This window comes from Neoarius graeffei, chromosome 13 (assembly GCF_027579695.1).
Source record: "Neoarius graeffei isolate fNeoGra1 chromosome 13, fNeoGra1.pri, whole genome shotgun sequence".
Lineage (NCBI taxonomy): Eukaryota > Metazoa > Chordata > Actinopteri > Siluriformes > Ariidae > Neoarius > Neoarius graeffei.
The window spans coordinates 78,732,597-78,756,143 of NC_083581.1; the positions used below are offsets into that span (position 1 = coordinate 78,732,597).

General features: G+C 42.7%; 1 protein-coding gene across 2 annotated transcripts in view; it reads left to right on the top strand.

Annotated features, from left to right (window-relative positions):
* The window catches only part of zgc:101663 (alpha-1,3-mannosyl-glycoprotein 4-beta-N-acetylglucosaminyltransferase C), a 48,303-nt gene continuing 24,756 nt past the window's right edge, over positions 1 to 23,547 (top strand). The window contains exon 1 of one of the 2 annotated variants that reach the window (XM_060938598.1): positions 1 to 32. The gene's annotated coding sequence lies outside the window, so the exon portion shown is untranslated. Of the gene's footprint in view, positions 33 to 10,097; positions 10,229 to 23,547 lie in introns of those variants that run through there. The other variant, XM_060938597.1, reaches the window with a different exon arrangement.

Consider the following 23,547-nt stretch of genomic DNA (forward strand, 5'->3'; position numbering starts at 1 on the left):
ACGACTCGGATGGAGAAGACATCAACCTTCAGGTGGATTCAGACTCACACTAACAGCCACATTTCCATAACAAAATGAGTGTCCACAGGAGGGACTTGGGGCCAATTGGCCCTCTTGTGGGTTTTCTAGGTAAAAAGGCCAAATGGCCCCTCTCTGGGACTTCTAGTGATGTGAAGGTTAATAGTTAAAATGACTCAATCCTATTGAATCGTTTAACTTGACTCATTTGAATTGAACCATACCATAGAATCAGTCTCATTTGAATCGTTTGAATGAATCATTCAATAAATCGAATCAGTGAATCGAATCAGTGAATCATTTGGTGAATCATTTGGTGAATCGTTCAATGAATCATTTAGTGAATCATTCAAAGAATCAAGTGAAGAATTGTTTAAAATTTGATAATTCAAAGTTTATCACTTACCAAACTGCATCTAATTAATTATTCATACACCTTAAGAATTCTTTGACGATGTGTGCGACTTCAGAGGTATTGGAAACAGGCAATAACACAATTTCAATAATAAGAGAGTTTATTATTAAAAAGATAAAAAGGGAAATCAATAAAAAAAAGAAAGTAAGAATTTAATAATTGAATGGCAACAGAATGAAATCTTTATAACAGTAGGTCTCTGTGTGTGTGTGTGTATAAGCAGTTTTAACTTGTGAGCTATGTTGTTATCTGCAATCTTGGTATGTATGTGTGTGTGTCCGTCCGTGCCAGGACGGACCAGGGTGTCTTATCTGCAATCTTGGAGGAGGGGATCCTCAAAGTTTAGTGAGCACATGTGTGTGTGTGTATAGCCCAGTGATTAGCTAGGTATGCTAACTAGACAAAGAAAGGCTAGCTACACCATGTGCTTTTTTCAGGCCTAGTAAACTATGTGTGTCAAAAACCAGAAATTAATGGTTAAAATACATTCAAACAGTCATCTGTAGTTTATATGGCTTTAAATGTAAACAGGAGAAATGCTATCAAGGTTGAATTAAACTTAGGACTTATGATATTTAATTCTAATCTGAGATACAGGACCTCTTGGAACAAAGGGGAAGGAGGAGGGGCTCTTCCTAAGCATGCAAAGGCCCTTTTTAGAGGCAAAACATTCTGAAATCTTAATGAGGTCACAATATGAGTGAGTTAATTGAAAATCAGAATGTTAGGAGAGAGAGTGCAAGACATTGATTAACCAAATAGAAAATCAATAGTACCAAATAATAGAAAATCAATAATAATACACAGTGTGCACACACTTATTACTGACTCTAACTTCACACTTAGTGAATTAATTACCAAGACTAATATTTCCCAGTGCCTTTTCTTACTGCAAAAAGTCTCGCCTTTGTCTGCAGGAATTCGAGGCGGAAAGTTGCGCTTCGGTGAGAGAGAGTCTCTGACGAATCAGATGTTCACTGGAGCTTGGAGAGGTTCTTTGGAGAAGCTTCGCAGTTGATAAGACGAAAAGTCTTTGTTCAACACCGTGCACAGATTTAAAAGAAAGAAAAGAGAAGAGCTCTTTAGAAAACTGCCTTTTGCTCGCAGACGCGTTAAAAGACAAGTAATACTTGTAAACCGGTTAATAACTCGCTTGAGTTGATGATCGCGTACTTCTGAAATCTAACTTAATCAGAGTTAGATAAAGGAGAAAACGCGCGGTTCAGACGTCTGATGGCGAGTGTCTCTTCTTAGGTCCGTTCCGTTCGGGATCAGAACTTAGAGACAAAGAAAAATGAAGTTTTCCAAGTCTCTTATGTGAAACCTGAGGAATGTGATGTCCATGATTCCGCCCAGGTGTGACGTAGTCAACGCGGAAGTTGCCTGGTAGTTGTAGTTCTTAGACCAAGATGGCGGCATGATACCTACACTGAGCTGGCGCAGAAAGTACAACTGATAGTGACTGTCTCCCACTTCAAGTCCTGAGAGATTGTGGAACCCAGAAACCTGAAGCTTTCAACGGCAGTCACAGTGTTGTTGGTGATGGGCAGCAGAGTGGGGGGGGCTCCTCCTAAAGTCCACTGTCATCTCTACAGTTTTGAGCGTGTTCAGCTCCAGATTGTTCTGACCGCACCAACAGACCAGCCGTTCAACCTCCCGTCTGTATGCAGACTCGTCACCATCCTGGATGAGGCCGATGACCGTTGTATCATCTGCAAATTTCAGGAGTTTAACAGACGGGTCTCTTGAGGTGCAGTCGTTGGTATAAAGGGAGAAGAGCAGTGGGGAGAGCACACACCCTTGGGGGGGGCGCCAGTGCTGACAGTCCAAGTGCTGGATGTGATGCTCCCCATCCTCACCTGCTGCTTCCTGTCAGTCAGGAAGTTTGTAATCCACTGACAGGTGGAGGAGGGCACAGTGAGCTGGGTGAGCTTGGTGTGGAGGATGTCTGGAACAATGGTGTTGAATGCCGAACTGAAATCCACGTACAGAATCCTGGCGTATGTCCCTGCAGAGTCAAGGTGTTGCAGGATGTAGTGCAGTCCCATATTGATCGCATCATCCGCTGACCTGTTTGCCCGGTAGACAAACTGCAGGGGGTCCAGCAGGGGGTCTGTGATGTCCTTCAGGTGTGACAACACCAGTCTCTCGAAGGACTTCATGACTACAGATGTGAGAGCTACAGGCCTGTAGTCATTCAGTCCTGTGATGGTGGTTTTCTTGGGAACCGGGATTATTGTGGAGTGTTTGAAGCATGAGGGGACTTCACATAGCTCCAGGGATCTATTGAAGATCTGGGTGAAGATGGGAGCCAGCTGATCAGCACAGACCTTCAGACAGGAGGGTGACACACCATCTGGGCCAGGTGCCTTCCTGATCTTCTGTCTGCGAAAAAGCTGACAAACATCCTCTTCACAGATCTTGAGTGCTGGTGTGGGGTCAGAGGCGAGAGGAGGCAGAACAGCAGGGGGTGTGAATGGGTCTTTAATGTCTGAGGGGGGGAAGAGGTGTGAATTTGTCGAATCTGGAGTAGAACGCATTCAACTCGTCAGCCAGTTGATGGTTCATTGCAGTGTAGGGGGATGGTCTCCTGTAGTTAGTGATATTCTTCAGGCCTGTCCACACTGATGCCGGATCATTGGCTGAAAGGCTGTTTTTGATCCTTTCAGCGTAGCTCCTCTTAGCTGCTTTCACCTCTTTCGTCAGTGTGTTTCTGGCCTGTTTGTACAGGACTCTGTCCCCACTTCTGTAGGCCTCCTCCTTGGCCTGGCGAAGCTGTCTGAGTTTTGCGGTGAACCAGGGTTTGTTGTTATTGTATGTGCGGAAGGACTTGGTGGGCACACACATATCCTCACAAAAACTGATGTAAGATGTCACAGTATCAGTCAGTTCATGCAGGTCTGAAGCTGCAGCCTCAAAAACACTCCAATCAGTTTCCTCTGAACATGCTTCAGAGGAAACTTTTTTTTAGATTGTGCCCCTTTCTGGATTGTACACTCTCAGGATTCCTCAACAGATCTTGGGATAGTCGGCTATTTTAGGCCTATGTTCCAAAAAACAAACCAGACTTTATGTCTAGCTACTTAGTTTTCTTCCTTTACATTCTTTACATCAGGTGTTTTATTTAGGTCATGTAACAAAACATGTGACTCGTCCCTCCCTTCCTTCCTTCCTTCCTTCAGTAGTGGTGGTGGCTCAGTGCTTAAAAGCTCTGGCTTACTTATTAGAAGGTTGGGGGTTCAAGCCTCAGGACCACTGTTGGGCCCTTAACCCTAGGGTGCTGTATTATAACTGACCCATCACTCTGACCCCAACTTTCTAAGAAACTGGGATTTGCAAAGAAAAGAATTTCACTGTACTGTAATGCGTATGTCTGTCAAGCCAATTGTATTTGTATAGCACTTTTAGAAATAGACATTGCTGCAAAGTAACTTTATAAAAAAATATCAAATTTAAGCATATGAATTTATCCCCAATGATCAAGCCTGTGGCGATGGTAGGAAGGAAAAACTCCCTCAGACAACATGAGGAAGAAACCTTGAAAGGAACCAGACTCTAAAGGGAACCCATCCTCATCTGGGTGATAACAGATAACATGATTACAAATAATTCATTTGTATAACTGTGTCCTATAGAGTCACAAAGTACAACTGTGTAAGCAGGAAACTCATTAAAGTTTTAACATGAAGTCTGTTTTGTTGAAGTTGTCAGCTGTTCACTGATGGAGACTTGAGTGTCAAACTGTTCATGACAACTGCAGTCCTAAAGTTATCATGGTGACTGTAGTCTTAAGCTATTGTAGCAAAACTGTTTGTATTAGTTGTCCAAAGCCATCTTCGAAGTGTATCTTTAAGTTGTCCATATGAGGCCGTACTCCGCAGGAGTGAAGCAGTGAGAACTCCAACCAGAAGTAGGGCATCAGGATGGATCAGGCAGGTCTGCAAAGCAGGAGAGGTTAGCATCACTGGTGTCTCAGGAGTGGCATGTGTAGCAAGACAGACAGACAGACAGACTGTTATGTATGCTCATTGTCACGTTAAGAACAGTGTACATTATGTGTTGAGTGCAAGCAGGGACTCTGGCAAGACAAGCTGTGACAGCATCACTAAAAGGCAGAGCCAGAAGGTAACACAGATATGAGGGAGCCCTGGGACATAAAACAGCTGCCACTCCACCGTCAACAAACCCGAGTGAACATGTGAGAGTGTCTGGGATCTTGTAGATAAAGGGGATGTTTGATATTGCCCTATAGTTTGCCAGTTCACAGGAGTCGAGGTCAGGGGGTTTTAATCAGGGATTTGATAACTGCTAGTTTAAAGGATTGGCACATAGTGGTCTGATTGCTGCTGGTAGTAACTATACGTGACAAATAAAGGCTTACTACTTCTTTATTTTACTGTCACATCAACCTCAGATGTTGCACATTTTAAGACTAGTACTGCAACCATTTTTTGGCTTAATCCCCAAAACTTTCAATATAAATTGTATTTATATCTAACCCACGTACAGAGCTAGAGGCCATACATGTTTACAGCACATCACATTCTCTATCAGGAACTGTTAGTTTTATACCTTCAGCTAACCAGCGGTCCAGTCGCTAACACCCAAGATTACTTATCTTGAAGTGCACGGAATGTAGCGACACATGAAACCGAACTGTGAACCTTCCTCACCACACAGTCCTACGTTCTCGTTAGAGTATCACGTTTATACAGGGCTCTTACAAGGATCAACCTGTGATCCTGTATGTGAGGTCCATACTGCAGAAGTATATCATAATTCATATTATCACAATGCTACACATGCACTAGCAGTATGAACTGCTCATTTCTAATTGATGTATCCAACTCTTCTTCCGTATGCTGCTCTGAATCCAGGTCGACTGTTTAAGTTGATGGAGTTAAATGCTTTGGTTTACATGACAGCCCAGTTTACCTGCTGATTTCTGAATGCTATATGATACTGTGTGATCAATACAACTGTTAGTAATCTGATTTAGCATCATGGTCATACTATAATAAGCAATGCTACATAATACAACAGTTTAAAAATGTAACTAACATTAAGTATTGATTTATAGGAAACAAAGTTCAGCTAATGCTATGGCAAGTAGCAAGTAGATCAGGCTAGAAATGTTCCAAATAAGCTAAATCATGCCCCTTTTCCACCAAAGCAGTTCCAGGGCTGGTTCGGGGCCAGTGCTTAGTTTGGAACCGGGTTTTCTGTTTCCACTGACAAAGCACTGGCTCTGGGGCCAGAAAAACCGCTTCCAGGCTAGCACCAACTCTCTGCTGGGCCAGAGGAAAGAATCGCTTACGTCAGCGGGGGCGGCGGAGTTGTTAAGACCAACAACAAGACCGCGAAAGATCGCCATTTTTAAGCGGTGAGAAGCAGCAGCTGTACAAACGCTAAAGGCCAATTTATGCTGACAACCCAGTCCTCGCAGACAGTGTCTGCGTAGCCCCCCCACCTTCGCAGACGCTCTGCGCACACCTCCCAAAAATTGTGACCACCGCAGAAGCCTCGCAGACAAGAGGGCTCTGATTGGTCCACTCTACCCGCTGTACACGCACTTCCACTTCCCTACTTTCCCGGTTTGTTTTGTTTTCACGACCGGCATTTTTAAAAACACGAGTGAAGATGGAGCAGCATGAAGAGCGGTTGATTGAGGAAGTACGAACATCTATACGACTCCAGTTCTAGTCATTATAAGTAACCGGAGGATAAACACTCCACTAACCACACCCACCAACTACTCCTAGCGACTTCGCCCCCCCGCGTTGTGCCGGTGAATAACATCGCGCACGCCTATTCCCCCGCTCAACAATAAATTACAACTGTCTGCGAAAAGCTATCTGCGAAAGCCTTGTTGCAAGAGCATGCAGAGGCTTTAAGTCATCCATTATTATTATTGTTGTTCTTGCTGCTGCTTCCGTGTTGTTTTTGCTTCGATATTCACGCCAAGGTTTATGCAAACATAGCGACGTAACTGACGTATACAACGCCGTAATGACGTAGCTTCCCTTAGCACCGCGATCTATGGAAAAGCAAACTGGTTCTCAGCTGGCTCGCGAGTTGAACGAGTTGTGAACCAGCCCTGGAACTGATTTGGTGGAAAAGGGGTATCAGTGTCCTCATCATTAGTTACAGCCATGAATACAGACGAGTGCCCAGCCTCTGGTTGTATAACGTCAGGATTTTTGTATTTTCAACACAGCTAACTGTTTTTTGCTGAATTTTCCCACACTGCTAATGTAGCTGCATAGCACAGACATGTGCTTAAGTGAACTAAAACTAAGCTAGCGAGATAAGCTAACCCACTAATATTAGAACATAGCCAACATCAAACAGTCAAAACTGCATAAGTTCACTTATGTGGCAAATTACATTCTAGTTTTAAATACAAGGCCAAGTTAGCTATGTTTTGCTTCGAGTCATTACAAATACACCCAGCTGCAGCCTGGAGAATAAGGCAGGGCACATGTAGCCACACCCAAGGGTTATGGGTAGAGATTGGGTTGGGGCGGGGCTACATGTATAGCCATACCCCCTTATGGGCAGGGCTACATGTTCAGCCCAGCCCCATGGGTTATGGTTAGGAATAAGATTGGGACGGGGCTACATATCTAATGAGGAAGTCCATAATGGTCATGCATTATTTCTTTTCTTTTTGTGCTCACAAGCTAGCAAACAAGGAAACCATGGTCTAAAGGTTAAAGAAGCAGCTTTGGGACCAAAAGGTTGATGGTTCAATTCCCTGAAATGGCTGAAATGCTCTTGAGCAAGGTACCTAGCCCCAACTGCTCCCCAGGTTATACATCACTCTGGATAAGAGGATCTGCTAAATACCTGTAATGTAACAAATTGCTTTTTTTTCTTATGATGTCAAGAGAGCAAAAGTTGTTTACTTGAGATCTCATCTCATTATCTGTAGCCACTTTATCCTTCTACAGGGTCACAGGCAAGCTGGATCCTATCCCAGCTGACTACGGGTGAAAGGCGGGGTTCACCCTGGACAAGTCGCCAGGTCATCACAGGGCTGACACACAGACACAGACAACCATTCACACTCACATTCACACCTACGGTCAATTTAGAGTCACCAGTTAACCTAACCTGCATGTCTTTGGACTGTGGGGGAAACCGGAGCACCCGGAGGAAACCCACGCGGACACGGGGAGAACATGCAAACTCCACACAGAAAGGCCCTCGCCGGCCACGGGGCTCGAACCCGGACCTTCTTGCTGTGAGGCGACAGCGCTAACCACTACACCACCGTGCCGCCCTTACTTGAGATCACAAATTATTTCTCTTATGCATCTTAATACATGTGAATGTGAGTGTTTGTCTGTGTCTATGTGTCAGCCCTGTGATGACCTGGCGACTTGTCCAGGGTGAACCCCGCCTTTCACCCGTAGTCAGCTGGGATAGGATCCAGCTTGCCTGCGACCCTGTAGAACAGGATAAAACGGCTACAGATAATGAGATGAGATCTTAATACATTACTCTGGTGGCACAGTGGTGTAGTGGTTAGCACTGTTGCCTCACAGCAAGAAGGTTCTGGGTTTGAACCTCAAGGCTGACAGGGGCCTTTCTGTGTGGAGTTTGCATGTTCTCCCCGTGTCTGCGGGGGTTTCCTCCTACAGTTCAAAGACGTAGATTTGGTAAAACACCCAGCCGCTGGGGTTACACAAGCCAGTGCATATTTAGTGCCAGCCCCAAGCCCAGATAGATTGGGGAGGACTGCGTCAGGAAGATCTTCCAGTGTAAAAACCTACACCAAATCAAATATACGGCTCGTGATGAGCCGCTGTGGCGACCCCTAATGGGAGCAGCTGGAAGAAGATTGTAATACATTACTCTATTGATCCCCAATGGGGAAATTTGAGAAAAATATAATTGAACTGTGGTTCCAGTAAAAACAGAAGAGCTCATCCAGGAGGTACAGTACGTATGCCTAAGGGCGGAGATAGAGTTTCTTTAAGCTACACATTCACATGCGAGTGATGGATCTTCACACGTCCTGTGTCCATCTGGTATACCGGTTGGGCACGTCCCCAAAAGTTAACACTACGATTCTCCAGGATGCAATACTCACATGAACAGTAGGGGCAGTGTAGAAACAGTATAACCAAATACTAACTTCAAGCGTCACCATGTTTGTTGTTTACATCATGCAAATCTGGACGTTCTCTATCTTCCGAGTTCTCTGGTGTACCCTCTAGTGGAATCTTCCAGTAACACATGTAGTACATTGGCAAGTATGTGAACAGTTACGTTCACAACACAGCTACTTATCGACGCAAACCTGTGGTTAGAAAGCAACTACATCTCTGCCCTACCGTAATAATATATTTCAACATATGACAAAAATAAGTGTCAAGAAAACAACTTTCATTTTAACAAGATGACAAAAAAAGATCATTTTTAGAAAAATTGTGTTCTCTTGAGATCAATAAAACTGTCATGATCTCAAGAAAACTTTTTTTTTTTGGTTACCTTGAAATAACGCATGATCTTTCCAGACTTTTGTAAGAACTTAAGTATGAGGCAATGGTTAAACATGGTTTTGCACAATGTAGGGATATTTCGAAATTTATGCATTTTAAGTAGCTTTCTGACATTGCTGAAGAAAAGTCTTGTAATGTTTAATCAATAAAAATAAATATCACATAATTTAAGAGTCTTTAACCTTTTGGCTTTGCAATATGTCAGAGGGGGTTTGGTCTAAATTTGAGATCAGAACCCTCAAAACCTGCTGTGCAACTGTATATTGATCATAATGATCTCATCTCATCTCATTATCTGTAGCCGCTTTATCCTTCTACAGGGTCGCAGGCGAGCTGGATCCTATCCCAGCTGACTACGGGTGAAAGGCGGGGTTCACCCTGGACAAGTCGCCAGGTCATCACAGGGCTGACACATAGACACAGACAACCATTCACACTCACATTCACACCTACGCTCAATTTAGAGTCACCAGTTAACCTAACCTGCATGTCTTTGGACTGTGGGGGAAACCGGAGGAAACCCACGCGGACACGGGGAGAACATGCAAACTCCACACAGAAAGGCCCTCGCCGGCCCCGAACCCAGGACCTTCTTGCTGTGAGGCGACAGCGCTAACCACTACACCACTGTGCCGCCCTGATCATAATGATGATGATAAAAGCTGGATAACATTCAAGAAAGGGAAAAAAGAAAACTTCTCGAGGGTGTGAATGGACCTGAGCACGACCACATCCTGTGGAAAAAAGAAACTTTGCACAATGCAAACAGTAGACTTGTTTTTATATCTTGGTGGGAACCAAGTGTGATTTTCATGGGGAGATTTAGTTGGTCTCTGTGTGGAAATCTGGTTTTTCCCCCTTTGTGGTTACTGAGATTATGATTCAGGTTAGGTTTAGTAAAGGATTAGTTTGCTGCATTAATAATTACATCATTGGTCCTCACAAGAATAGTAAGACGTGTGTGTGTGTGTGTGTGTGTGTGAGAGAGAGAGAGAGAGAGAGAGAGAGAGATGCAGGAAATCAGTCCTGTGACGGTTAAAGTTGTGTAGAATTCACAAAAACTTGTGATTTTTTTTATGAGTAAGTAGGAGCATGTGTGGGGTAAATGGTTCCTGGTTTCTGCCTCCATGTAACCTATAAACTACCTGCAGAGAGTGTTACGTACTTTACATGACACCTGTGTGTGTGTGTGTGTGTGTGTGTGTGTGTGTGTGTGTGTGTGTGATCATCTCGCTTCCCCGCAAGCCTAAGTGCAGTGAGAAGGTTCAGACTGATCGACGCTCAGGTAAGTGTGAGCACTGTCCTTACTAACCGCTCTGCCTTTGACTCGGTGAGCTTTTATGAAATGACTCACAGCCAAATATTTGGTGTTTTACTGTAAATAATGATCTCAGGTGTGTGTTCGTGTTGTGTGTGAGATAGTCACATCAGGGTGAAGTGTGTTTTTGGACGGTCTGATTCATACAGTATTAAAAACATATTTAACATGTATTAACTTTACATATAATGTATATTTTACATATGATTACAAAAACACTACACTGCATTCATGTCCAGACTTTCATTCCTCACGCTCTTTAATTACCTCCACCCACTTTGTTGGTCAGGTTTTCACCTCCATTTGTTTGTTAGCTCATCCGGCCAACAGGTGATGAGTTTATGCCATTACGTGTTGTCTGTCGTCCATCTGGCGTCGTCCACGTTTCACAAAAATCGCTTCTTCTCCCTCAATTCTTCACCAATTTTGATTCTTTCTGGCATGAAGGTAGGGGTACCTAGGGTGCGTATAGCTTCTACCCACTTTGGCCCTTCTAGTCCAGAAGGAACGATCTAAAGTGGGCCACTTTGCACAGTTCTACTCTCAAATATTTGAGCCGGACTGGTTGAGAGTAGAACTGCGCAAGGTGGCCCACTTTAGATTGTTCCTTTTGGACTAGACGGGGCGGAGTGAGCGACGCCGTCACTGATGGTCTCGTTTGTTTGCCTGTTCCCAATGTACCTCAAAATGTAGTGAACAGATTTTGATGAAATTCTGAGGAAAGGTGAACCATGGACCAAGGAACAAGTGACCAGATTTGGATGCAAATCTGGATATGTATATGGATCCAGGATTTTTTTTTTTGGACTTTTCCCAACGTAACTCAAAAAGTAGTGAACGGGTTTGGATGAAATTTGGTGTAAAGCTTTAGTGCTGTCCTCGGTTCAAGTGATTAGATTTTGATGTTGATAATATATGGCTTGGTGGATGTATACACTCTACTGAGTGCCCTTCTAGTTCTTATTTGCATTCCTGTTGCTTTTTACAGTATGCAGTCATGGAATAATTTGTAGTAGTTAGCGAATAATGCTTGAAAGTGAATATCTTGATAATATTCTAGGAGTTTACAGGGTTAATCTTGGCAGGTTTTGCCGGTCTAATTATTTTATTTTCACTACAAATATTTTCTTGGTAGTGGGCAGTTTTCTGTGTTACCATGTAAGCCAGGTGGTTTTGTATTCATTAACCCCAGTAAATGATCAAAGCAGAGGTAATATTTAACTTTCAGAGATGAAGTTCTGTCATTAGGGCTTTTGGATATATTGTGAGGGAGGTTTGAAGCTAATCCTATTTTATAGACCTGCGTATAAAGTGACATTCTTTATTCTTTATTGGGATCACCTTTAGCATCCACAAAATGGCCGCTAGTCTTTCTGGAGTCCACTCAAAAGCTATAACAATCAATTAAAACAAAATATAAAATGATACTGTATTGAAACCAACGAAAACAAAAAAGATGAAACAAGCCAAAGCTCAAAAAAAAAAAAAGGTGCAATTAATCTATTGTGCTTTTGTAAATAGTCCATTTTTACTACAGCAATTTGACATTTGATTAAAAATTATCTTTTCAAATACCGTACTTAGCACAAGGAGTGTACTTATAGGTCTACGGTTACAGCCAATGAAACCTGCTTTTCCATCTTTTGGAAAGGCTGACTATCTATTAAAATGATGACATATTGGTTTAGATAGGGAAGCCATGGCCTAATGGTTAGAGAAGCAGCTTTGGGACCAAAAGGGCACTGGTTTGATTCCCTGGACCAGCCGGAATGGCTGAAGTGCCCTTGAGCAAGGTGCCTAACTCCCAGCTGCTCCCCAGGCTGCTCTGGGTATGTTGTACATTACTCTGGATAAGAGCGTCTGCTAAATGCCTGCCTGTAATGTAATGATAGTTACCTAGCTGCAATTTTAAAGAATTTTCTGTTCAGGTTATCTATACCAGGAGATGTGTTATCTGAGCGACTGAGCAACGTTTCTTCAACTATATTGAATGCAAAACATGTTTTATCACATCCCTGTTAACCGTGTTTCATGTTAGACTGCCATCATTGCCTGCAATACCTTAAGCTCTCTACTTTGTTGATAAAGAAGTTGTTAAAGTAATTAACTACATCACATGGGTGAGTGATGAACTGACCAGAACATCAACATACTGTTGAGAAATGTATGGCTTCCTACACATAATTGTGTTCAATTTCTCAGCTTACAATAAAAACTTCTATCTAAAAAGCACACTGATTTACGAGCACCTACTTAGGCTTTGTTCCTTAGAAGCATTTGTGATCTCAATTCATCATCAGTCCATGATGAACTATTGCCCCTTTAGAGACCTGCTGCTAAATGGAACATGTTCATCCACCAGCCTCACTAATAATTTTTCCATGAACATTTTCAAAGCAACGATCACATTGTTTTCCTGACAAACGTTAGTAACCACTGTAAATCATTAACTTCGCATCATCAATAAATATTTTATGACCTGCAGTAAACAGTCCTACCTCTGGACTTGGGCATTTTAGTCATTTTTGTTAAAGCTCTCAAATTACAGTCACTGTATTCCATTGCCACGGAGACTGATACAGCTTGTGAACACATCTCTTGTGTTGTTAAAGAATATGATCAGTGCAGGTTGTAGAAATTCTTGTAGGTTGAGTCACAACCCGGGGAAGATCACAAGCTTCTGCCTTAAAAATTGACTTCTTATGCAATGGACAACTTTGAAGAAAACCAGTCAGTATTAAGGTCACCAAGAAGGAAGATATCCTTACTTTCGTCTGTCACTATATCCACATTTTCACATGTTCCATCCAAATACGTTACATTCGATGTGGTCAGTCTATAATGACAACCAGTTAGAAATGGCTTACAGTGTGGAAAGTGAATCTGTACCCATATGACTTCAATGTCGGCACTCATAGTATCTTTTGGTAGAATGGCTGAAATGTGTTCCTGAACACTGAATGCAAGTCCACCACCATATCTGTCCCTGTGCCTTCTATATAACCTCTATCAGCCAGCTCAGAATCATCAAAAGTAGTGTCCAGGTGCATTTCTGACAGGGGTAAAGCATGAATATTGTTCAAGAAGTAAATCCTAGTAACCTCATGAACCTTATTCCTTAGGCTGCATATATTTAAGTGAACTAATACCAATCTCTTCTTTGGTAAACTAAATAAAAAGATGTAGCTCGTTTTCTTATTTGGACTCAAACACACAAAAACAGTATAAACTAGAAGGGCACTTCATAGCATGCATACCTCCGCCAAGACACATATTAGAATATCCAGATGTTTACTATGTTTATATATGGATTTGTATCAAAATCTAAATCAATTGTTCCTTGGCCTATGGCACACCTTTCCTCAAAATTTCATCAAGATCTGTCCACTACTTTTTGAGTTACGTTGGAAACAGGCAAAAAAAAAATCCTGGATCCGCATACACATCTGGATCCTGGATTCACGTACATACTCGGATTTGCATCAAAATCCAATCAATTGTTTCTTGGCCCATGGTCCACCTTTCCTCCAAATTTAATCCAAATCTGTCCACTACTTTTTGAGTTTCATATTTCGTTGCTTTTTTGTATTTTTTGGGGCTTTTGTTTTCAAGTAGAGTTTTTATTTCGTCCTCGGTTGGTTCAGCAACACGCTCCACCATTTTGTTTTTCTCTACTCACGGTATATGAGCTGGTAGCCAATCAGAGCATGTGATTGCTCATATCCAGTGAATGTGGATAGAATAAATCCCATTCTACAAGAGTATGCACATTTATGCACTGTTTTTTTCTCTAATAATATGCACATATCTTTTACTACAGCCTCAGAAACTGTTTCAGATGAAGGACTTATGTACTACTCTGAATTCTTACCACACACATATACAGTATATAATGGGCAAAAGGTGTGTGATTACCTAACCATCACATATGTAGTTCTTCCAAAAACTGTTGCCACAAAGTTGGAAGCACACAATTATAGGATGTCTTTGTATTCTGTAGCATTACAAGTTCCCTTCACTGGAACTAAAGGGCACAAACATGTTCCAGCATGACAATGTCCCTGTATACAAAAGGATGAATGAACTGGAACACTGACTGCACCCCGGGCCTCCTCGCCCAACCTCAGTACTCCGCTTGGGGCCGAATGATCAAATCCCCAAAGGCATGCTCCAAAATCTTGGTACAAACCTTCCCAGAAGAGTGTAGATTATTATAACAGCAAAGGGGGATTAAATCTGGAATTGGATCTTCAGCAAGTGCGTATGGGTGGAGATCATCAGGTTTCTACAAATATGTAGCACTGTAGAGAAGTTTTAGGTCCATGGAAAAGCAAATGTGCTTAATGAAATGAAACATTTTCTACATTACAAAACCTACTATAAAGAGCAGTAAACAGTAAGATCTGATTATTCAGTATTTTTGAAGGACATCCCTTTGCCTTTAAAAACCATTAGTCACGTAATGATTTAAAAGTTAAAGCTGTACTTTTACTACAGCCTCAGAAACTCTGTTTCAGATGAAGGACTCATGTACTACTCTGAATTCTTACCACACACATATACAGTATATATGGGCAAAAGGTGTGTGATTACCTAACCATCACATATGTGCACGTAGGAGCATGTACGGCCGGTTGTGACCGAGGCTTAATGCAACACTGTGGATGCCAGCTTTAAAAGTTAAAGCTGTGCTGCCTTTCAGATTTTTCAAGTGTAGATCATAAAAATAATTTTCCTGACACCCAATTATTTTTGTTTAGTGACTGAAAGCTACTGAATTCAAATCACAGACTTCCAATTTTATTAGTTTTTTTTTTTAAAAAGAACAATTAATGAATTTACGGCCACGTGGTTCTAAATTCTCTGCTATTTTTTCCTGCTTCACCATGACCCAGTTCAAGATACTGTCATGCATCACGTGGTGGGCTTTCCCCGTTCACGCAAGGCATTGTGGGATACAAATTTGAAACAGGAGAGAAAAATGGAGGACGCGAGTGTGCGAATGAAACATGAAAGCACGATTACAGTAACGGAAAGCGTGAAGAAAAAAACGTTATGCTATATACGAAGGAAAGGAAACGCAGGACCAAACTAATAAACATGGGCGCTCAGCGAGCACCTCGGTGTGATCAGCTGTTCGTTTAGCGACAGAATGATGGAACTGTCAGTGCACGCTCAAAGGGAAACCTGTAGATGGCAGTAAAGCCTAGGTCACAACCGGACATATGATTTTTTGGCTGTGCGATTTTCGGCATTTCCCAAATCGCTGCATTTTTTTTGTTCGTGGAGAAAGACGCACGTTGGCCATAAGTTTGTCTTGCAACCTGAAAAAAACGTAAGCGCCCGTAGAGTTTGTTTGACATGACAAAGAACCTCTGTGGCCGGTCTGCGGCTCGAAAATCAGCACATCACACGCGCGCCCTCCGTGCGTTTCTTGCGTTTTTTTGCACGTAGACCGGCCGCAGAGGTTCTTTGTTCCATCCTTTGTGTAGAAGAGGACTGCTCACAGCAAGAGTCTCTGTGGTCTCTGAACAACCTGCTCTGAATGAGTTGCACATCTCAACAGGCGCTGCAAGAGCCGTGTCAGTCTGTTGGATGTGATGTGGCTGGACTCATGAGACCCGTCCTGAAGATCTCCACAGCAGGGGAACAGAAGGGCAGGCAGGGGCAGAAGCTTGTCCAGTGTCAGGTGTTCCAGGGTGGATGGGAGTGAACCAGATAATGATCTATACCTGGGGAGAGCGTCCATAAGCTGTTGGAGAACAGGTTGGTTCACTGGCACTGAAGCTGTATCCCAAGTGGACCGATAAGGTTTCAGTTGATCATAGTGAACAACTTTTGATCCAGCTTGAGGATGTCTCAAATCCAAGAGTTTGTATATTAGTCCTTTCTCATCAGATGAGGCAACTCTATAAGGTCCAGTCCAGTTAGGGTCAAGTTTTTGTCTCTGTGTAGTGCATGGGATCATCCAGCCATACCAGATCTCCACACTGATAGGGTTTAAACTTAACATGTTTGTTGAAGTAGGACTCACGCTTGAGTCTCTGATCCTGACGATGAGCGAACAGCCTGAAAAACTGCGTCAAGCCGTTTCACCAGTTCTGAGCCATAGTTCTGTGGAGTCTGTGATACCACTGGCGTAGAGAGTGTCACACTAGCTGGAACATGTGGTTCTCTACCATGAGCAAGAAAATAAGGTGAGTATCCAGCGCTAGAATGTGGAGTAGAGTTAAGGTGATGATGCATGGGGCAACTTTTTGGGCAATGTTGCTGGCAACATGCAGCTAATTCGGGCAACAACCAATCAGATAAGAGCAAATCTATTGCCAGGGAGACAGACACTGCAAAGATGGACATGGAAACATTTGCAGCCGTCACTTTTGTCTTGGCTTCAGCCTTTATTTCGTTCAAGTAAGTATAGCTGCTGACGGAGCTCCTGAAAAGCTTTCTTTCTTTTTTTTACATCCCGAAGTTTATATTGTTTCACCCTCAGGTTCCACAAGTAGTCATGCTTTTTATGTGAATTAGATCAGATGATAAGTTTGACAATCTCTATTACAGCTCACCAAAAAAACAAAAAAACAAAAAACCACACATGAGCTGCCCACCACTTTTAACTTGCCATAAGAGAGCTAACGTTATCCCTACATAGCTAGCGATAACTTTCTGCTAACTATGCTAACCACTGCTAGTTAGCTAAATCCCATTCAGTCTCTATGGAGCAGTGGTTAGCTAACGGCAGTTTACACTTAGCTGAAAAAAAAAAAAAAACCGATGTCTTAATTCCAACCTGAGCATAAAAATGGATGTCTGTTGGTTTTCTGAGTGTTTGATGAGGTAAATTCACCACTTTGTGTTTACACACAACAACTTACCGCCATAAAAAGATACAAGTCGTCTCTCTTCTTCTTCGCTCCACTGCCGTTGAGTGAGACGCCGCCATCTTTGTTGAAAATTTCAGAAGCTCTCAGGTGGTCATGTGATTCTCTGTGGGCACTCTGATTGGATGATCTTCATAAAAAGTTGCCCAAAACGATCAAAATCATTCAGATAGAAATGATGTTGCCCCAATCTCAATGGGAAAGTGTCGAAGCGCAGTTACCCAGCAACACTGCCCAAAAAGTCACCCCGTGTATCATCACCTTCAAAGGAGAGAACGACTGCTGGCAAATAATGGTCTCATTCACCACCATTCTGATAAATGAGTTTAGCCAACTGTTCTTTTAAAGTCCTGTTAAATCTCTCAACCATCCCATTTCCACGAGGGCGGTATGGTGAGGTTATTTTCTTTTTGATGTTTAGTCTCTGACATATTGTTCGAATGATTCCTGATTCAAATTGTCGACCCTGATCTGAAAACAGTTCTTCTGGAACTCCATGTTCAGGAATATATCTCTCACAAAGTAGTTGTGCTCCTGTAACAGCTTTCTGATCAGACAAAGGAAAATCATTAACGTACTTTGTAAAATGATCTTGTACTACCAGAACATACTTATGTCCTTGTGAGGTGAGTGGGAGCTCAGTAATATCTGTGCACACAAACTGGAATGGTCTCGCTGTCTGAAGGCATTGCAAGGGAGCTCTGTGTTGTGGTCCGGGTTTTCTGTAAGCTTCACACATGTGACACCCAGCACAAAAGCCATCAATATTAGATCTCATGCCTGGCCAATAGCACATAGTTGTAGCTTTCTTGAATGTGATCTGTGGTTGGTAGAAGAGAGCAACTGGACTTGCTTGAAAAGTCTTGAAGACGTTTCGCCTCTCGTCCGAAAGGCATCGTCAGTTCTGTCTGTCTAATAGGGAGTATCAAGTATTTATCCTCTCATGGATCATAATGGAATCCAAATCAGAATGCTGATGGCTGCATTGAAGGTGGCTGATAGATGTCATAGACACCCACCTCTGTTCAGTGATGGTCGTTCCAGGCTGACAAAATTGAACGATCCTCTCTGGCTAAGATGTCTGCCAGTTTTCTGGAAGTCCTCTCATACTCCCGCACTAGTCGAAGGGAACTCATCCCAAAGTGTGTAGAAACATATCTGTGAAGATACTCAGTCGTCCAGGTACATAGTAATCTGTGGTTGGTAGAAGAGAGCAACTGGACTTGCTTGAAAAGTCTTGAAGACGTTTCGCCTCTCGTCCGAAAGGCATCGTCAGTTCTGTCTGTCTAATAGGGAGTATCAAGTATTTATCCTCTCATGGATTTCTCCACACTTTGGGATGAGTTCCCTTCGACTAGTGCGGGAGTATGAGAGGACTTCCAGAAAACTGGCAGACATCTTAGCCAGAGAGGATCGTTCAATTTTGTCAACCTGGAACGACCATCACTGAACAGAGGTGGGTGTCTATGACATCTATCAGCCACCTTCAATGCAGCCATCAGCATTCTGATTTGGATTCCATTATGATCCATGAGAGGATAAATACTTGATACTCCCTATTAGACAGACAGAACTGACGATGCCTTTCGGACGAGAGGCGAAACGTCTTCAAGACTTTTCAAGCAAGTCCAGTTGCTCTCTTCTACCAACCACAGATTACTATGTACCTGGACGACTGAGTATCTTCACAGATATGTTTCTTGAATGTGCCATCAGCACTGCAATGACCAGAACAGGGATTGCCATGAAGAATGTTCAGAGTGTCTGTGATCAGTGTGGTGGGAATCAAGTGGCTTCCCTGGTGCTGTATGAGCCTTTCGACAAAGCAGGTGATTACACAGTTCAAGTTTAGGGAATTGCCACCAGAGCTTTCTTTGGATTTTCCCTTGTACATGTCTGAGGTAAGGCCGTTTGTTGTGCTGTAGCCATCTGTACACGTCTGAGAGAATGGGGTCTGAAAGTTGTTCAGCCACAATGTCATTAGCTTGATCAGAAAGTGTGTGTTGCAACAACTGCATACCTGTCTTGGTTGTCGGAAGAAGAGCAGTGTCTTTTTCTGAAGAGCGAAACTGAGCTGTTGTGCTGATGACTGAAGAAGGCTGCACTGGCGGATTGTGCCACTCTGTAACTGGAGGCGGTGCATCCAGTTTAATAGGAGAGGAGAAGTTTTCCTGGGATGAAAGTGTTGTTTCTCCTGGGACCGCTGGGTCTTGTTGTGAAAGGGGAATCCTTGACATAGCATTGATGTGAGAAGGAGAATGGAACCGTACATGTCCAGGACTTGGAGAGGGATGTCTGTCCTCATGCCATTCAGGAGAGTGGCCACGCTTGGCATAGTCCCTGGGTGATGGGCTGTAGCCACATGCATGGTGCTCAGATGATCCAGGACGTGTGTGAGAGTCCTGTCTGTCACACCCTAACAACCTCATGTGACCTCAACGACTCTCCTTAGGGTTGCTTTTGGTCCACTAGAGGATAAAGACCTGGAACTCCCCACTAGTCAGACAGAACTGAAGAAGCCTTTCGGATGAGAGGTGAAACGTCTTCAAGGATTTCAAGCAAGTCCAGTTGCCTTCTTTAGCACCTATGGTTTACGATGACCTGGATGACTGAGAACCTTCACAGACATGTCTGTCATACCAGTCCCTCACATGCCTGGGAGGTCTGTAGGTGCCATCTCAAGCTGAATATCTGTTATAAGAAGAGTCTCTAGAGTTGTTTCTGTCTACAGGATAGTACTGACTGCAGCCTCGTCCACAATCAGAAGTGGAGCTCCGCTGATGAGATCTGTAGTCAGATGAGCGGTGTCGTGTGTCTCGTCGCTGGCTTTGCACCTCTAGCTGTAACTGGTCGACTCTTTCTGAAAGTTTCTCCAGTGTCCTCTGCATTTTCAGCAGGTCATCTGAGATGGCAGAGTGGACGCTGAGAGAGGCGGAAGGTGAGTTGGTGCAAAGGGAGGAACAGTAGGTGAAACAGGTGCTTGAGAAAAACACTGCAGTGTGTTTGGAAATGAAAACACCCTGCTAGCATGATGCGCTGTCTCAATCTGTAGTGCAAATTGAAGAGCAGTCTCGAGTGTTGTTACACCCTGTTCATGACAACGCTGCTGCAGATAAAGCTCAATTCCACTAATGAAGCGTTTGAATTTTTCTATGATGGTTTGCAACAGTGAAAGAAACAAAAAAAAACAGAAAATCTGTCTCATTGTCCTGTCTGTATGTTTTTGTTGAAAATCTGACATTGATATCTGGGATGAACACTGTGACTGTCAGATTTTCGATGGAAATGTCCCAGACTAGATCAAAGCCAAAGTCTAGACATGTTTGATATTGAATGTGAGAGCTCAGGCTCAAATTCAAAAAGAAAAACGGACGGAGTAAACTAGCCTCAGGAGCCTAAATGAAAGAAGGACCAGAGCCTGAGGAAGAAATGACAGTGAGGGATGCAAATAAAAAGATAAATGTTATTGTTCTAGTTTGGTCAGGAGTTATTTTCATTTCCCAAAGGCTAAGCACAACTGACAATGTAGATCATCTACACGTCACTCTAGGGCTGGGTATTGGCAAAGACTTCACGATTCAATTCGAATCACGATTCACATGCCACGATGCGATACTATCACGATTCATCACGATTCTTGAATCATTGCGATGCATTGCGATATTTTCAATATATTTAAGTGAAAATGTAAAAAATAGAGCATAATTACCAGTGGCTGTGTACGATCTGGATAGTGTCTTCAATTGATACATCACACAGCAACTCAGTTCATATATACATGAATTTATTTAACATTATTGCCATTAAAACATTCTTAATACTTTGGTGGACACACTAATTACAAAAAGTGCAAATGATTAAGGTAGAATAATAAAAGAAAACTAATAAAATAAGGCTCATCAGTGACTGCCATTTTAAGTAGCTCTGTGGCTCGCGAAGTCCATCCATCGCATGTGAGGGCAACGCTTTCTGTAGAGGCGAGGGATTTTTTAACTTGTAGCTTTACCTTTTCATACATGTCCGGGATCATTACTTCTGTAAATTGTTTTCGGCTAGGGATCACATAACGAGGCTCGAGTGTGTTTATCATACTTCTGAACCCACGATTTTCCACCACGCAATATGGCCGTAAATCTTGGCAAATGAATTCTGCAATGGACTCCGTTATTTTTTTCGCACGTACAGATGAGGGTGCGAGCTTGCTGTCGAGGGTTGTTTGTTTTATCATGGGTTGTGGTGGTTGTTGCTGTTGCAGTTTGTCTGGATGGCGCCTCTGAATGTGTGCTCTTAAGTTTGTTGTATTTCCACAATACTTTATCGACATGCTACAGTGTCTACAAATTGCGTGAGTCATGTCCATTTCATTTTTACCGTCTTTGTTTCGGAAGCTGAAATGCGTCCAAACATCGGCTTTAAACTGTGAGGGAGGCACGCGAATCTTCTCGGCTTCGTCCATGTTGCAAACAGAGAGAGCACTAGGCGCCCGCTTTCGGAAATACCAATGGCATGAAGAAGGCAGCGGGCGTCAACAACTCCACTGCGCCATCTACATGATTGGATGTTGTATCCTAGGCTACTTGTTTTTGGCTGATATTCGCCTACCGTTCATACAGTTTTATTCATTTATTTTTTAACGTTAATAATCGATATTTGGCATCAAGAATCGATGCAGTATATCGTGAAAGTTGGCGATGCAATGCATCGCCATGACGATTAATTTGCACACCACTACGTCACTCCCACTTGAACAAATTTACAAAATGGGCATGATTGTTTTAACCGCATGGTTTTAGTTTAAATGGAGTGCAAGTATATTGATAAGTACTCTTAAATCAGGGTTGGTCAGATTTCCCGGTCAACAGCTTATTTCCTGGATGGTGTCCGATATATGATCTCCTGTACAAAGAAAAACTGAAATAATCTCCATAAAAATAATTATAGTAGTAAAATAGCCATTCAAAAAACAAAAAAATGATCAGAGACTGAACTGGAAAAGGAAAAAAACAATAACAGTGAAGTGGAGCGCTATAAAGATATGTAAGGAATGGGGTAAACATGAGAAAATAAGAGGAGGGAATGAAAGGGGGGAAAGTCAGGAGATACTTTTCTTGAGGCAAATTTGATCGGATACGACGGTTTAACACATAAACCGCATACACGCAATGTGAGTGGTAAGATGACGGCCAGATGGCTTCACTCATCTCTACAGCAGGGAATGGGTTCTGAGCTCTCCAGATTTTTACGTAGAGCTCAGGGAGGACAACTGACAACTCAACAATGTGACACATGACCTCCTTACCTTACACCATAACACTCCATCAACCTTAACCATCACTAAGCTTACAGGCAAGGTATACCATATAAAGTAGCTCCTGATCTAAATGAAGGAACAGAACACAACCCCTACCTGTACAATTTGAAGTATGTGCTGCAATTACCATTAATGAAATTATACCAACTCTTTCATTAAAAGAAGAACATTAGAGAATTCACCAAAGAAATTACACAAAAATAAATCTCATCTTACAAAAATACATCTCTTCTTCAATTTATCTCAGAATTTCTCTCTAATTTAGTCATGGCCAATTCCCATCCACCAGGAAGCTCTCCCCATCACAAGACAGATACCAACCAACCAGGGAGGGTAAAGGCTATCACAGGCTTCCTCCAAGGCGTCTGGCACCAGTCACCTGCATTTTTTCGAACTGCTGCTCATGCAATGTCAGGGGGCGACATAGCACACTCAGAGGAAAGTGCTATCCGTTCACTAACGTATGCATAAGCTCATGATTGGCTGGTGTTGCTGTAATTGACAGGGGAGGGAGAGAGAGAGAGAGAGAGAGAGAGAGAGAGAGTGTATGCCACCCCTCTCCCTCAGAGCACAGGCCAGTTTTGCTCTCTTGGGCTCCGTGGCATCACTGGAATTCAAACTGGATCTCTGGATGATAGCGTGAAGGAATTTCTGTTGCGCCACTCGGTTGTGTAAGTACTCAGCAATGCTCAGCGGAAACTAATAAAGTAATAAAAGTACTAAAATCATATCTATGGGATTCATTAAAAAAATCCAGTGAAATAGTAGAACAACACTGCTAATTCCATGTCCAACTTCATTGCTTCATCATTATAAAATACTCCCTTTTGATAAAGCACTGCCAGTGTTTATCCTGGTGTCATAGCATTTCATGTGTCCGCCCTCCCCAAAAAAAGCACAGATATCTGGTTGCACTGGGAGCTTAGGCCTGGTACACACGAGAAGATTTTCAACTCTTAACCTATTTTCAAAACATGGAAGACCACAGACAGACAATAATAGATTTAACCCATTTTTAATACAACTCCGATTCCAAAAAAGTTGGGACAAAGTACAAATTGTAAATAAAAACGGAATGCAATGATGTGGAAGTT